The 13,956-nt window shown below is 39.3% G+C and overlaps 1 long non-coding RNA gene across 1 annotated transcript; it reads right to left on the bottom strand.

The window, feature by feature from the left end:
- Positions 1–6,850: 6,850 nt before the first annotated feature.
- Positions 6,851–10,808, bottom strand: LOC140172157 (uncharacterized). Its single transcript, XR_011861681.1, has 4 exons — positions 10,556–10,808; positions 8,946–9,068; positions 8,017–8,144; positions 6,851–6,951 (listed from the first exon to the last, which is right to left on the bottom strand). It is a non-coding gene; the product is annotated as an uncharacterized lncRNA (long non-coding RNA).
- Positions 10,809–13,956: the final 3,148 nt, after the last annotated feature.

Below are 13,956 nucleotides of genomic sequence, written 5' to 3'. Positions count from 1 at the left end.
GGCCTGTATAAGGGGGTGATATCCCCTATTGCATAGTACAGAATCCGACCAATCTGATTCCATACTATCTAACTGGGGATACACACACATGATTTTTTCCAGCAAAGTGGGGATTATCCACGCATGCAATGCAACATAACATAGCGCATTTGGATAGTCACGGTTTAATAGTTTACACACACATATCCCCGGTTGGCACGTTTTACAAGAAGGGGTGTGTGTGTGTGGGGGTGTGTTGGTTTGTCTGACCTGTACATCTTTGATCATCAAAACTAAAACCATGCACTGTTTTGGGTACTGTATTGATAATTTCTTGGTAAAGAGACTCTGTGACATTGTTATATTTTCCTGCAGCTGTAAAATCCATCATCCCAAGTCAATCAAGGTATCTCTGCCTATCAGAGGTGGTGACTCCGTGGGACCTTTCACTACAACAATTTCTGCTTTGACTCGACATGTCTGGTTTCTGCTGTAAATTGTCCTTTTATTGGTAACTTTGTCATCAGGTTGAATAATTTCTCTGGGTGCTAATGTGTAGATCTGAGTGGATCTGTGCTTCAATGCTTTAAATTGGTGTTCATCCATAACATTTTCGTCAGTTCCACTGTCCATATCTATCTGCACATCAACATCACCAATTCTCACCGTAACTCTGTTATTTTTGCTGTTTTTCACTCTATTACAGCAGCCAAATGATCCACAAGCATTCTGTTGGATGCCACCAAATGTCTTTCACCACATACCAAGGAAAGAGCATCTCTTGACAGGTTTCTTAGCACATCTTTGAACAAAGACACAGTTGTACCATCATCATGACTCTGTTACATTGTCATATTTTTCTGCAGTCAAATGATCCACAAGCATTCTGTTGGATATGCCACCACATGTTTTTCACCACACCCCAGAGCATCTCTTGTCGTCAAGTCTTAGCACATCTTTGAACAAATTAAAGAATGATAATATAATTTTGCCATCATTGTGAGGTTCAAACTCTGGAAAAAGTATAAAAGTTGAATGTAGCAAATCTGATGGATCATCCTTCATTCTTCCAATTTGGCTTCAAGCTTCTGATGTGGACCTGTGTCTAAAACATGGATATCTTGAGAAGCTATCATATTCCATAAGGGTGCTATCACATGGTCATTTATGAGCCCAGTGCTGTGCAGCCTGCCAGTAATATGTTGCTTTTATTGTAGGTCTGCTTGAATGGTTTGGTACATTTTATTCTGGGATTCAATATTGGTCAAAATAGTATCCTTTGTGATAGGCATATGCTACATTAAAGGAGTATTGAAATGATTGCCTACAAAGTCTTTCAGCTGATTTTTGCATCCATCTAGGTGCCCTGTAATATTATTAGAAGCCTATAACTTGCTTATTTGAGTGCTAACCACTAGATATAAAATGTAATTTACACTGCCCACCATCTTGTCAGGCGATGTTGCGCATATTTTAAAAGTAATTAATTTTGGTTAATTATTCATCATTGATATAAACCTTCACCTTGTACATGGGGATATCTTAGCTTATCCTTATGATCCTTCCAGCAGTTGCAGGATTTTGCCACTTTATGGACCATTCACTATTTACATGGGGGTTGGGAGAATATAGGGAACCATGTAACTTTAATTAGTATTCAAAATGGCTGCCATTTTCAAAATGGCCACCATATTCCACTTCAAATTATTGTTGACCTTCAAGCTCTTCCTGTATGTGTATGTTGGTAATGACTTCCATTTCTGATGCTAATTTATTTTGTGAAGATTTAGATGGGAGTTCAGCATCAGTCAATGTTGTTATTACTGTTTTAATTGTTTCATCAATTTTACCTTCTGCTACTCCAATAGTTTGCAATTTGTAGCTAGCTGTTTTAACATTTGGGTGAATTATCTTTTTACCAATTCTTGTTGGTATTGTAAGTTTCTTCTCCTGTATGAGTTCTTGTTTCTCTTTGATTTCTTCTTGAGCTATCATTAGCTCATTCTCAACTGCATCAAGTTTATCATTTTGTATCCTTCAGAGACTCTGTTGTCTTCACCAGTATGCAGATTTGTTGATCTAGATTTCTTATTATAGCTTTGCATTTTGTGATATATTGGCTATGTGATTACGTATACCGCCCAAGACTACCATCACCAAGGATAGGGATTCCGCCCACCCGACCAAAAGAGTAAGTGCATAATATTTACGAGTATGGGCTCCGGTTTGATCATGTTGACTAACTCAGGATCGTTGCTCTTGGCAGAGCTAATTTCAGTAATTATAGCTCTACACAACTGCCTGTCCAATGCCGGTCTTGCACTGGCTGGCGGTCCACTATAGGATGACTGGGCGAGGTGCGCTGTCCCAAATATGTCCTTTAAGAGGAATTGTACAGCCTTTCTAGCAGTGTGCTGCTTCAGTGCTGCAGCCACGCGCTCAGTGCTGGTAGAAGCCCAGTGGCCCAAATATGTTCTTTCGCTGGTTGCACATGTTGTACCATAGGCTGTTGAACCTGCTGCTGTGTGTATAAACTGACACTGGGGGAAGCACTGGGGCTAGCACCTGGGCTGGGTAATCTCCTCAGCACTTCTGTAAGCTGACCTCCTAGTTTCCCGTCTAACTCGCCCATCTTCCTTGCTTGTTCTCCAAATTTCATGTCATCGTTCTGCATGATCCTTGCAATACTATTGTCCACCTTGGCTACCCTTCTTTTCGATTCCTGTTCGATGACATCGATCCTTTTTGATAGACTCTGTAATGTAACTAGCTCCTGCACATCCACGTCTTCTTCAGAACAGTAAGAGGTATCCAGGCCAGAATCATTAAGGCTTTCACCTTCATGACTGTAAGAGGTATCCAGGCCAGAATCATTAAGGCTGTCACCTTCATTGTTGTCAGGTAGTTTCTCTTTTAGTGTGTTCAGTATTGCTCTGTTCTTTGCCGCTTGTTTAGCAATCAGGTTTTTTTTTTTTTTGGTATGTTGGCAGGTCTTCCTGCAACCTGCATTTCCAAGTCATCTGCCGTGACAAGTTCAATATACGCTTTTAAAAGTTCAACTGTTTGGAGTTCTGCACATTTTTAAAAGTTCAACTGTTTGGAGTTATGCACATTTGTTTCATGTTAAGACATTAAGAAGTTTTACGCAGTTGTGTTCATCTTAAGGAGGAAGGAGATGTGATATATTGGCTATGTGATTACGTATACCGCCCAAGACTACCATCACCAAGGATAGGGATTCCGCCCTAGCCTGAATCCTTCCAGGCCCAGAATTGCGGCGTCTTTATATTACCCACAATCCTTCACGTTGCCTTATTCAGGGCCTGAATTCGTAACATGAAAAATTTTGGTGCACTTTTTTCGCCTGGAGCCAGAATTCTGGCTCCACGAGCATGCTTGTAGGAAACTTTTTCTCATAGTCTCCAACACCGCCAGTTTTGTTCCGCTCAAACCATTGCAGCTGAGGCCCGGGTTGAGGAGACTATGTCATGAATAAGTAATGAGTTTGCGTCATAGCTTGCATATTGTCGAAATCTGGACAATCGTAACTGCAGCCAGCGGTGTATAGACAGCATTAATTGATTTTTGCGGGGATTTTTGGAAAAGCAACAGTTTAAGTTTTTAAGTTTAATATTTTTGTTTTCAATTTACTTTCATTGCCACAAATCATTATCATTCTTATTCTTTAATATTCTTCTTCTTACCATTATTAGTAGACCTTTTTCCAAGGGGGGGGGGTTGTGAAAAGTGGACTTTCTTCCTAAAATTTGGACCCCGGATTTGGACCTTCTTATTTTAGACCAAAAGTTAAAAACTTGAATTTTGGCTTGTTACGCTCACAAATTGTGATATTTGGGGACTTTCTTTTTATACTTTTGCAAAATTAATTTTTTACTTTTTGGTTAAAAAGAAAACCAATCACAAAATGCCGTTCTCTCGACTTTCACTAACTGATTCCCCCAAAACCCAGAAAAAAAATCACGCTGTAGTCCTACTACTTTCAACCAGGGTCCAGGGATGTTGTTTCATATCAGTCTCTAAATATTTCAACAAAACTGATTGCAGAATTTTGCCCTATGCCTTCATTAAGATTTCTCAAAAGCAACCGCAAAAAAATCGGGTTTATGTAAAGGGCATTCAACGTTTTAATAAATAAATTCAACTTTGAACTTTAAAAAAAAAAAATACAAATATTTTGACATTTAAAATGTTTTTTCTTTTTGGCAGAGTTTTTCATGTAAACACGTCTTCATGACCTTATGTTCTTAGGGAGTGTTCATGACTTCTTTGGTGGGGGTGTAAAATGTGGGGGATCAAAAATATTGGGTTCTAAAAGGGAATAAAACCAGTCCTTAATAGCGGAGGCCGGGTAACAAAATTGAGGGTAAAAGTCCGGGGTAAGATGTACCAGAAGGCATGCACATTTTAATTCTTTTAATGAAAAATTGTGTTTCATTTTATAATTTCTAACATTTACAAGTTTGTGTTTTTTTACTGGAAAACATATCACCGAATACATCAAATATTGATTAGTCCTGAAAACACACAGATACCGGCACATGTTATATTTCTTTTCATTTTATTTTTCTAACACAAGACTGATACAAAAAGGATAACAACTTGATATGGTCAATAATGTTTAAACAAACATCAATAAAAAATTGGAGGAAATAAAACTGCTTTTAACATGAAGTACCTGATATCCAGATTACTCAGTTTACTTATTTTTGAAAGTTGCCACGTCCCCAACTTTTGTCCAATCTGCAACCCTAATAAACTATGACCAAAGAGGCCTAGCCAATTCTGAACACCTTTTCATGAAATTGTACATCACTCATCACTGTCAGGGCCTAGATTTCAACGAGCATCACAGAATCGATTCTCGTAATGATTCTTGTAAGATTCGAGTGCGAGAATCAAAATCTCTCTTTGTATCATACAGTAAGTGCAGTGACTAGGATGGATTTTGATTCTTGCAAACCAAGGCGAAATCTAGGTTTCGACTGTGCTGATTTATACAGAGCCCCCAAAGTGACATGGAAGAAAAAAATCGAGGTCCGGCTTAGTAACTTGGGTCCAAGATAGTAACTCGGGTCCAAGATAGTAATTCGAGGCCCGACTTAGTAACTCGGGGGCTAAGATCGTCACTTGGGGCCCAACTTAGACACTCGTGCCCAAGATAGTAACTCGTGCCCGAAATAGTAACTCGGGTCCCCAAACTACTAGTCAGGGCCCCAATTTACTATCTCAGACCCGATTTACTCTTGGACCCTAGTTACTATCTTGGACCCAAGTTACTAAGCCGGACCTCGATTTTTTCTTCCATGTCACTTTGGGGCTCTGTAGTCAGTGCAGTTGAAATTGCTGCTTTTGGAAGTAAGGCATTTTGTGATTGTGATCCACAGCATCATACCCCCCCCCCCACTTTTCTCAAAAAAAGATTTTTATACCACTGGAACATTATGTTTATGTACAAAGAATTTCTTGCAGATTAATTTGTTCAGCAGAAATATCATGAAATTTGAATTATGTTCTGGTACACCAGAACAAAATTACAACAAATAATCATGCTCGCAAATGCAAAATCGGAATCAACTGCAATTTTGGGAATAACCTTTTTGGGGGATATCTACCTAAAAATGATATAAAAAGAGGATGCTAGGATCACTAAAATTGAAAATTAACATTATCTAATTATTGTCCACTGTTTAATACATACAGGTACATGTATAACCTACACCACATCCCTCTCTTCTAGGTTATTTATTATTTATTTATTACTATAATTCATAGTCTGTAAAATGGGTACATACATGTACAAAAGTCATAATGTAGCTTAACAGGGTAAGGGACAGTTATTGGCAAGTTAAAAATGGGCGAGTAAGAGCGAGAGAAAATGGCAAGTCAGATAAGTTTAATATCCCTGGTCCCTGCAGAGGTTAAAGATTGATCCCTGCTGAGAATACGGGAAGTCTCGCCATTGAGTTAAGATTTTTGGCAGACGAGTTACGACAAGTCCCATCGATGAGTTAAAATTTACGGAAGTCCCATCAGCAAGTTATGGCAAGTCTTATCAGCAAGTTAAGATTACAATTTGATTTAGGGTAAAATGGATTTTTTTCTCATCATCATGAACCTCAACTATAGAAAAATATTAAATTTGTGTACATCGTGGAACATTCAACTACGCTTGTTACTCCGCAACTAATCATGCTAACTACACGCAGCATACAATGCTACTCTGGCGTCCATATTAGCGAGGCTATCTGCGTGCAACTGCTTACTACGCACAGCCACGCAAAGAGTATGTTCCACGATGTACACAAATTTGATAATTTTTCTATAGTGAAAGCCATTTTCCATTCATCATTACGGCATTCCTGTAACTCTCTTACAGGACTTGATAGCGTTGCTGTAGCTCGCCGATTTGATCGTGTTGTCGTAAATCGCCATTTGGACTTGATGGCTTTGCCGTAACTCGCTGGTGGGACTTTGATGGCTTTGTCGTAACTCATCTTTAGCTAACTTTGTGGGGGTAATTGAAAAAAACCACACCCTAATCTCGGGGTAACTTGCCTTTTCTTTAACTCGCCTTTTTTAACTCGCTTTTTTTAACTCACCTTTTTTAACTCGCCTAGTTACCACTGTGTCCAGTATTTGTTGACTTAATTGTAGTCCACATTATCATAATTATATATTATGAGTTCCACTGTGTGGTAAAACATGTTCCAAATTAACAGTGATGGCTAGTGGCTACCAGCCAGCTAGTCCACTAAACCTAATTGATAGGTAGGCGAGGCCGTAACAGCCATATGTTGACAATGTCTTTTTCTGTCGATAGTTTTCCCTCGAAGTTAAATTAAAGCTCGCTTGATTTTTAGTTGAAGTGCCGTTGAAGCTATGGAGCATTTACCTGTCTCTTGCTTAAGCTTGTTGCTGCAGGTGGTTCCTTCCAATAAGTTCATATTTCATCTGTAAAGAAAAATAACCAAAATATCAATTAAAATATTTAGATTTTAATATTGAACAACCTACAGATCCCCAAAAGTGACATAGAAAGAAAAAATATCTTTGGGCCTGAATTAGTAGCACGGGCCTGACCAGGGTTGTCACCAGGACCCAAATAGTACTGGTTAGCATAGCGAGCGAAGTTCTCACGCCTCGCACTATCTTTTTAGTTGAACGCTAGGGATCGGGGAATAGGCTTTGAGGGTACCACCCCTAAAAAAAAATTTCTTCCTCTTTTTATGATGAAATATCATCATCCACTTCCGGAAATATAAAAAAAAAAAAATTGAAAAAAAAAACTTTAAAAAACCCCAATTTAGTGAGTGCCAGACGGCCAATCAGTCCAGCGTGGTGACAACCCTGGGCCTGACTATTAATAAGGGCCCATGCTACTAAGTCAGATACTATCTTGGGGCTTGAAGTTACTATCTTGGGGCCTGAGTTACTAAGCCAGGCCTTATGGCCTAATCCTTTCATCAACCAATATAGCAGTTACTCATGGACTGTCTTTTGGAACTTGAAGGAGAGCAATAAATAGCTCTTCATGAGCCTTCAAGGAGAGCCGTTTCACATGTCAAACATCACTCTCCTATATCAGATTTAAGGTTACACCCCTGGCCAATTTAGTGCCTAATTTTGCATTTTCTCAAAAATTATAGCACATTTGATACAAGTAAGATATGTATATTATAGGGGCAAAGAGTACAACTACGGTACTGCACTGAAAATTCAGCAACTCAAGGCAAGTAGTTATTGATTTATTGATCAAATACTGGTTTTCCCTCATTTTTGACTGTAACTCCACAACTGTTGTTTGTGCTGAAATAAAATTTCCAGTGCAGTAGTTGTAGTCCTTGCCCCTATAATATACATATCTTACTTGTCACAAATGCACTATAATTTTGAGAAAATGCAAAAATATGCACAGAATTGGGCAGGGTGTAGTACCCCTTAAGGAGAGCAGTAGAGAGCAATGCTCTCACTCTCCTCAAAAGGCAGTCCCTGGTTAATCATAGTACATGTACATACCAGCTTTTTGTTGTACCAGTACTGTTGAGTTCATCACTATACATTCTGATTAAAAGCCACCACCTCCTGAAAACAGTTGCTGCAACGTAACTGTACAGTTCACATCAAGTTGACATCACTGGTATCACCTAGTTGGGAAAATTCAAGAAACAAAATATTAAAATGGAGAAACGTTTTACAAGAACAAGCATGTTTCACTGTGCCTCCAGGTTTCTGAAATTGGGCTGCTCCATGCTGCAAGCCCCAGAGTTACATATATGGGAGGCCTAAGTACGGTACCAATTCAAAATATATTTATGGAAATTGTTTTACCATTTATTTGCACACAAAAGTAAACTCATGGATTTACTGCACCTTTTAGATAAAAATTTGATCATTGCATCTGTGTGTGACTTGTATGGCATGCGAGTTGTGTTGGAGATCAATGGTGGTGCATCCGTAGTGTACGTAGCACACGATTGCAATTTGGCATTTTGCCCATTCATGCCTAAAGGCTAAACTATGATCAGCTCATCATCATGTGTGAGATGGGAGTCAGGACTAACTATAAAAAAAGCCCAAAATTTTCCGCTTTACAAATGTCAAATTCCGCTTTTTTCCGCTTTGTAAATTTTATGATAAAAATTTTCACAAAAAAGCCTTACGCCTTTAACATTGGAGATTGTCAATTTCAAGCACAAATAGCATTTGATTTAAGCATTGCTTGCGACCACCTGCATGGCAGTGCGTGCATGCCATTCTACATACACATATATCAATACCATGTTGTTTCTTGTTTAAGTCTTATTTGTTCCACCTTATAAAAAACCGAACAAACTTAAGGTGCCCTCAAAGATCATGTTGTCCGCCCGGGGTTGTCTGCATCCCAATTTAAATGCATGAATGTCACTCTCCTCAAAAGGCAGTCCCTGGTTACTCATTGTACATACCAGCTTTTTGTTGCACCAGTAGTACTGTTGAGTTCATCACTATACATTCTCATTAAAAGCCACCATCTCCTGAAAGCAGTTGCTGCAACTGTACAGTTCACATCAAGTTGACATCAGTATCACCTAGTTGGGGAAATTAAAGAAATAATATCTTAAAATGGAGAAAAGTTTTACAAGAGGAGCCTCTAGACTTCTCACAGTAAATTCACATAATCATGCGCCAGTCCTGCATTACACAACGCACAACTAGCGTAAAGCATTCATACACTCCTATCAAAGCAGCCAATCAGAAAAGTATGAAACATGCATTGATTGTGTATATTGTGCATTCTGCGTAGTCTACGGCAGTGTTTCATGCGTGTTCGTGTCACATAGGATTGATTCATTTTTGGCGGGTTTATATTTGGTTCTAATTTCCAACATTTTGAGTGATAATTTGTTACATAAAAAAAGTTAAAATTATGTGTTTTTTTCTTGTCGTGTATGACATGCGCTTATTTTTGGGGGCTTTGGGGGCGCCAGCCCCCCAGGGTAAAATCAGGAGGCAGCGAAATTGAAGGGGCTGCAAAAACAGGGGTGGCAAAAACAAAAACAAAGGGGGTGGCAAAAAGAATTAATAAATAAAAAAGGCAGAAAAATTTGATAAAGCATACAAATTTTTGAAAAATGCTTTTAGGGTGCTAGCACCTGAAATCTTTTTTTTTTTTTTTTTTTTTTGCTCTTCACTTTTTCAAACAAAAAAAAAAAAAATGGGTCAACCTTTTCGGGCTGTTGAGGAAGGGCAGCAAAATTTAATTTTCTTCAGCCCCGGGTTGGGGCAGCCACAGTAGGCCCTACGCCACTGTATGAAATAGATTAATAAACACATATTACTTAGGCCCTATTGCTCGAGAAATTAGGCAAAATAATGCACTTGGCTGATGTCGATTCGTCTAATTTTGTCTTCCCCTTTGGGGCTCATGCATTAGACGCACCAGCATCAGCGCATATGCATTATTTTTCGAGCAGGTAATACGCATTCATAATTACCTATAATTATTGAACCCCAGGCCTTGTTGTTTGATTTTTTTTTTGGTGAGCGATCGCTCGCCACCGCTCGCCCCCCCAAAAAAAAATTTCTAGTGAGCGATTTTCCACTCGCCATGGACACTAAATATTACTCGCTGCTAATCTCACAAAATCAGCCAGCTTAATTAAGTGTTAAAACGATTTAGAAAGGTACAAATATTAGTGCCTTTTGCGTGCATTTGAACGTGAATTTTAAAACCGAAACTCTTATTTGAATATACCCCAATAACTAAGTGTATTGTGAAAATTCAACCATTCGCGTACCATCATTCGCGTACCATCAACCACTCGGCTTTAAAATCTAGACAGCAATGCCTGGCGCTCAACTGCGTGCATGCCATATCAAATCAATTGTCATTGATACAGGTTGTTTATGACTGATGTTTTTTGTGGCCTGATCCCGGCCTGGCCTAGCCTACAATATAAGAGTGAATCAGTCATGAGTCACGACACTGCTCTTGTTTACGGTGTAAAAGATGGCCTTATAAACCATGCACACTACACGTGAAAATAATTGAAATAACTTCAGCTTTTATACTTACATTGTTTACCACCAGTGCCACTGCACCGCACCGTGAACGCCGAGGCTGTGCATAGTCAGTGCATCCATGTCACTGTGGTCTGAGCGGGGTCTGTGGAGACGATCTTTCCTTCTCAAAATCAAGTTAAATATTGCGATCTGACGGTGTGCAATGGACTCAATATGTTACAAAACCACAAAAGTTTCACCATGATGACTAAAAATCGTGCAAAGTTGATTATTTTGGTTTAAAAATGGGAAAATTGTAAAAACTACTAATGTCGGACGCAACAGATTTTTTTTTTAAACATCAGCTACCAAATTTGCTGGCAAAGAGGTTTATTCCCTGCATCGGTACTCAGCTGTTTGTTTTCAAGCTCGCTTTATGTGTCGCGAACAAAAGCTACCCAAATCAGCCAAATGTCGGGCTTTAATCAGGGCTCCGTTTGTCTTTATATTCCCATGGTAGCATCATGAACGAAGAATGGGGCACAATAGTAGCTGAAAGCAATGACGTAATCAAAATCTACTAAATATTCATATTTTAGCATTTTTCACTGCACCAATATTGGATTGCTGAACGATTCAGTCCTCACCATCAGCACAACCCGATGACCGTGCGTAGATGTTGATAGGACTGGAGGATTCAGTCTAATTCCGCCCACCCGACCAAAAGAGTAAGTGCATAATATTTACGAGTATGGGCTCCGGTTTGATCATGTTGACTAACTCCGGATCGTTGCTCTTGGCAGAGCTAATTTCAGTAATTATAGCTCTACACAACTGCCTGTCCAATGCCGGTCTTGCACTGGCTGGCGGTCCACTATAGGATGACTGGGCGAGGTGCGCTGTTCCAAATATGTCCTTTAAGAGGAATTGTACAGCCTTTCTAGCGGTGTGCTGCTTCAGTGCTGCAGCCACGCTCAGTGCTGGTAGAAGCCCAGTGGAAATATGTTCTTTCGCTGGTTGCACATGTTGTACCATAGGCTGTTGAACCTGCTGCTGTGTGTATAAACTGACACTGGGGGAAGCACTGGGGCTAGCACCTGGGCTGGGTAATCTCCTCAGCACTTCTGTAAGCTGACCTCCTAGTTTCCCCTCTAACTCGCCCATCTTCCTTGCTTGTTCTACAAATTTGATGTCAACGTTCTGCATGATCCTTGCAATACTATTGTCCACCTTGGCTACCCTTCTTTTTGATTCCTGTTCGATGACATAGATCCTTTTTGATAGACTCTGTAATGTAACTGGCTCCTGCACATCCACGTCTTCTTCAGAACAGTAAGAGGTATCCAGGCCAGAATCATTAAGGCTTTCACCTTCATGACTGTAAGAGGTATCCAGGCCAGAATCATTAAGGCTGTCACCTTCATTGTTGTCAGGTAGTTTCTCTTTTAGTGTGTTCAGTATTGCTCTGTTCTTTGCCGCTTGTTTAGCAATCAGGTTTTTTTTTTGGTATGTTGGCAGGTCTTCCTGCAACCTGCATTTCCAAGTCATCTGCCGTGACAAGTTCAATATACGTTTTAAAAGTTCAACTGTTTGGAGTTATGCACATTTTTATTTCATGTTAAGACATTAAGAAGTTTTACGCAGTTGTGTTCATCTTAAGGAGGAAGGAGATGTGATATATTGGCTATGTGATTACGTATACCACCCAAGACTACCATCACCAAGGATAGGGATTCCGCCCACCCGACCAAAAGAGTAAGTGCATAATATTTACGATATCCAACACATGTGTACAGATTTCAATTTATCAGCTTTAGCTTGCAATTTTGATTGGCACTGTTTTGCTGTTGACTTCCATTTTTTTGCTTTTTTCACTCCACCATTTGGCTATGCCGGAGTTCTTGCATTTAAAAATTGCAATCTTTGTACTACATATTTTGGGTTGCCCGCCACTCTGTAACAATAAAGAGAGTTGTTGTCTAGCAGCATTTAGTGAATTAGTAAAGGAGCGATTGTTATTTATGGCAGGGGATGGGCGTTTTAAGGGGAATTCAAATTTTTTCCCCAACCTGAGGGGTGTAATCTGAATGTTATTTTCAACTAATGGGGGAGAATCCAATTTTTCCCAGTTGTATACACATAGGAGAAAAATAAATGTGTAATTTTAAGAAAGTGAGGAACTTCTGGTACTCTTACCACATCTATCATTACATATGCTAAAGATTAAAACCTTTTACTGATAAATCATAAATCAAGTCAAAGCTACATTGAATTATATATAGCCTTGTTTTAAGATGCAAACAAATGGTAATTCAACAAACAAAATACATTTCAACCTGAAAATTCTCAAAGAAAAAAAAATGAAATTCTTCTGGAGAATTTTTTAAAATTAAGTGCGGTATACTTTTGCACAGGAAAAACCCCAGTTTTTCAAAATACAGGGACGGTGGAGGACAGCCAAACTATTTTTTTAGACCCAGTGAGGTGCTTCTTTTTACACTTCTAGGGGTAGAAATAAGGGACCATTTCCTGATAGCCATCCGGGCTATCTAGCCATTTTTTCTGATAGCCCTGAAGGAAATTCAATAGCCCGGAAAAAAAAACCAGTACAAAACATCCCCTTGCTGGCATCATGCTCCAACCAATTAAATTCAGTCAGCCACTTACTGTTAAACTCCCTGACTCTGGAGCCTCGCTTTCATCGGCTAATCAGTCTTTGGCTTTTTTGGTGGTGGAGTAGGAGCCTTGGGCACAGCATTACAGCTCAGGGCGCTGCCATTTAATATATTCCCTTTTTAGCTTGATGCACCCGGAATTGCACAGAACATTTCCTCAAATTTTATGGGAACAGTGTCTGAACAGTCTAGTGCACACCGATAACTTTCTTAAAATCAAGGTACTAGTCCCCAGATATGTTTTCTCTTTTTTTATCGCTATAATTTTGATCAAATTTTAAGTTCTGCGATGCATTTATTTTTTTACATTTTAGAGAAACAATATTACGATAACGTTTCTAGAAAGAAATCTAGAAAAATTTGTAAACATAAAACATGGCGCTGGGCCGATGCGAGCGGCGAGTCATCGAACGAGTGATCAATGACAGCAGAAAATCCTGTTTACATAATGTTTAATTGAATCTTTGAAGAACCGAACGAAAAAGGTGAACTTGCCAGACTTTTCTTGAGATTTAGAATTTAATCAAAGAAGAATAAAAATCTTTCAACATGTTCAATGAGTGACGAATTCTGTGTGATCATGGCGATTGCTTCCTGAAATATCGGACTCTTGTGAATTGACAGGCATGTGTGGAGCTTACACACATAGCGAGTATCAATAGCTACATGGAGATACATGTTAATCCCAATAGCCCGACAAAAACCTCGGGCTACCGCTTATTTCGACCCCTGCGTGACTTCTACACACGTTCAGGGCTGCTTATGATAGCCTCATTTTGCTGCAGCCTGCAGATGTAGA

The sequence above is a fragment of the Amphiura filiformis genome, chromosome 15 (assembly GCF_039555335.1).
Source record: "Amphiura filiformis chromosome 15, Afil_fr2py, whole genome shotgun sequence".
Classification (NCBI taxonomy): domain Eukaryota; kingdom Metazoa; phylum Echinodermata; class Ophiuroidea; order Amphilepidida; family Amphiuridae; genus Amphiura; species Amphiura filiformis.
Note: the sequence above shows the minus strand (reverse complement) of the source record. Positions and strands in the feature narration are given on the sequence as shown.